Source organism: Haliotis cracherodii, unplaced genomic scaffold (assembly GCF_022045235.1).
Source record: "Haliotis cracherodii isolate W230 unplaced genomic scaffold, xgHalCrac1.p SCAF_1, whole genome shotgun sequence".
Taxonomy (NCBI): Eukaryota; Metazoa; Mollusca; class Gastropoda; order Lepetellida; family Haliotidae; genus Haliotis; species Haliotis cracherodii.
Genome location: NW_027266264.1, coordinates 14,099,520 through 14,103,031, shown reverse-complemented (window position 1 = coordinate 14,103,031; position 3,512 = coordinate 14,099,520).

The window sequence follows — 3,512 nt, the reverse complement described above, 5'->3', positions numbered from 1 at the left end:
TTAGGGCTTGACATTGTTTTATATTACAAATCTAATGAATATTTGTTACCAAAGGTTTTAACACCCAGCTTGTTGTTGATGTGTGTTCGTGTGTACATGTTTCTTTGAGAAATAACCTTATTCATGATCTCCTGGATAGAGTGTCTTCCTGGAAAGTGGAATGTGTGTGGTCGGTCCTCTTGCGACGTCATACCAAAAGACGTTAAAAGATGGTAGTCGTTACTATGACTGAGACTCTTAATGGATAAGCTTAGCATCTGTGTTAATGGGATAAAACAAGGACTGGTCGACTTGGGGGTGAGGATAATGTGTCTTGAGCGGGTACCCATCATGTTAAACTATGGCTTGGCATCTCAGTGAGCTAACACCTCCAGCCGGCATTAGTCAAGGCAAGTAGTAGCCACACATGCATGTATGTTGCTATATAAGTGAAATAATCTTGACTTGAATGTTATGACATTGGTGTATTTTTAAGAAAATGGAATTGGTCCCAAGCAACCGAAGTGGCCATAAGAGGCAACTTAATGGACCGGGTGATCAGGCTCATGTCATCGTGCCCTGATAGCATGGATTGTTACTCAAAATATCAATCACTCATTTATTTACAGGCTCACACCATATATCTGGAGTATACAGCGTTATTCTACACCAAACACAAATTTAAGAAAGGTGTGGCTTTGTGTAACCGATAACGACATTATCTGGCGACAAAATGTGAAAAGGTTATCAAATCATGATTTGGAAGGTTAGTGTTAAGCCAGAGGTTGGATTGTGTTTAAGTGAAATTTTATTTGCAGACTGAGTTGGGTTAAACGCCATTTTGAACACGCAAAGATATTGTTAGCCAAGTGTGTTTCCGTATCATTAATATATATTCGGAATTCAAAGTTATTTTTTCCTAATATGTTATATTTACAATACAGAGATACAGCTGACTAATAATATATATATCATGTAATGTCATTCTTAACCAAATTTACATATTTATCGGATCATGGCACCAAGTTTATGGGATTGGTTTATCACATTGATAATATAAGCCTTTATCTGATTAATTCAGTTATTAAACGGCTTGGAGCCTGGTGAGTGGGAAGCCCAAAGTGGAGAGTGGCTTAGAAAGTTCCAAATTTCGTGAACACGGGTGTGGTGAGCGAATTTTCGTTTCAGACCCACAAACCAGGAAATCCTGGCATGACAAAGGGATGCAACTACGAGTAGCGAATTGCGTCGCCATAGATAGCTCAGCCACACGAGCACAGTACCAGAACGATGCACTAGGGGACATGCACCCACGGGTTGTTGCCTCTAATTACACATTCCAGTGTATACTACTCAAAGTTTTCTGAGGATCAAGTGTTGATTATATTTTAAAAAATCATCCAACAAATAAAAATTGAAATATCAATGACTGGGTAACCCCGATATGATCTCAGTTTCATGATGAGTGGACAGAGGCATGCAGTCATAGGCACGGTGTGCACGAGGAACTTGAAAACCTCTGTTGGATGTATCCTGACAAAATCGTTTCACATCATTATCGGAGAGCACAACATTTAAGATTTGGTTAGACACTCTCATCTTGACGGATGATCTGACTCATTATTGGTCACATGTCGTTTGTTGGCATTCATAACAACGGTTTTTTGTTCATTAAACATGTCTTCTTGCAATATTGTCTTGGGATATTCAACAGCTGCAACATGCTTGCCGTAAAAGGCGACTATGCTTGTCGTAAAAGGCGACTAACGGGATCGGGTGGTCAGGCTCGCTGACTTGGTTGATGCATGTCATCGATCCCAATTGCGTGGATCAATGCTCATGATATTAATCACTGGATTGTCTGGTCCAGACTCGATTATTTACAGACCGCCGTCATACACCTGGAATATTGCTGAGTGCGGCGTTAAAACAACAAACCAACCAACCCAACCAACCAACAGCTGCACACAATGTTTTTACTGTTTTATGGGCGATCCTCAGCAGAGTAGTATAAGAGTTCAGAAAAAATGGGTAACAGGATGAACATGCACTGGCAGCCAAACTGTACATTTCATGCAGCTTTGCCTCATCATTTATCTGTGGCCATATATTGCTGGCAATAAAGGCAGCACTGAGGCTTGCATCCCTATTGCATGTCTGAATACAGCCATGTGAGTGTTTGAGTTTAGGTTTAAAGTGATGCGGAAGAGTTTGTTTGCTGGTCGTTTAACGACGCACAGCAATATTACAGTTGTGTGACGGCGATCTGTAAATAATCGTATCCGGACCAGACAGTCCAGTGATCGACGTCTTGAGCATGTATCTACGCAATTGGGATTCGATGACACATCAACCAAGTCAGCGAGCCTGACCACCCATCCCGTTGATCGCCTCTTATGACAAGCATGGGTCGCTGAAGACCTATTCTAACCTGGATCTTGATGTGAAATTGACGCAGGTCTTATCTGTACGGGTTCGCCGGGTGACATTGCATATGTGTAAGGGTCGACGATTACAATCACCTTACAATATTGTGTCTTTGGCGTCATCCGCCCGTCTGTTAGAAAACGTGTCAGACACTCTTCGTCTAGTGATCTAATGAACAAACCAGTGCACATGGCATATGGCTGTTTTACCTCATTATCGTTAGTTTACGATAGGATTAATCAAATGATCCGTAAGAACGAAATGTCATGACCAGTATAATTGCAGTAAATAATGCACTATTCATAATGGTGTTTATTTGCAGCTACAGATATATGATTAAATAGGTCAACACGTTAGCTTCAAAAGCATAGCAAACATTAACGTGTGCCTTCGTTGAATAAATTGTTTACTTCATTGCAACGACATGGTCGACCGTGAGGTGAGGTGAGGTGAGGTGAAATTTGGTTTAACGTTGCGTCCTAGATTATTGCACTTATATAGCAACGTGCATGTACGTGTGTGTGTTTGTGTGGCTGCTTGTACTAGTCCGGACTGATGCCGATTTATAGTGCTAGCTCACTGAGATACCATGCCGCAGTTTAACATGAATACCCCACTTAGACACAGTATACTGACTCCGAGCCGACCAGTCCTTGTTTAGCCCCTTCAACCAAACATTTAATATCTGTATGTCTACAACACATTTCATGGCTGATGTGTTGCCTCTTAATATATCTTCCAAACACTTTATGTCCGTCAACATAATCAAGTGGTTTAACACATGGCTTCTCTACCTTTTCACGGTTTTTTTAATCTATAAACAATTATGAATTATGGAAATCGCACAGGTAAAACCTAACTCCCGTGGGTGGTAGAACCAAAACTGATGTCCTCTCTTATTTGTGGCGTTGTGTTGAAATAAATTGCAAAGTCTTTGAACAAAGGGTTTTTTGCAGATAATAGCGACTAATAGCTAAACGCATAAAAGTATCAGTTAGTGAGTGAGTGGGTCGCTTTTAACAGTATTGCAGTTATATCACGACGTGTCAGCTTAATGTGGGAGGAAAGCCCGAAGTGATGCAGGTCTCAGACATATACCACTTCGG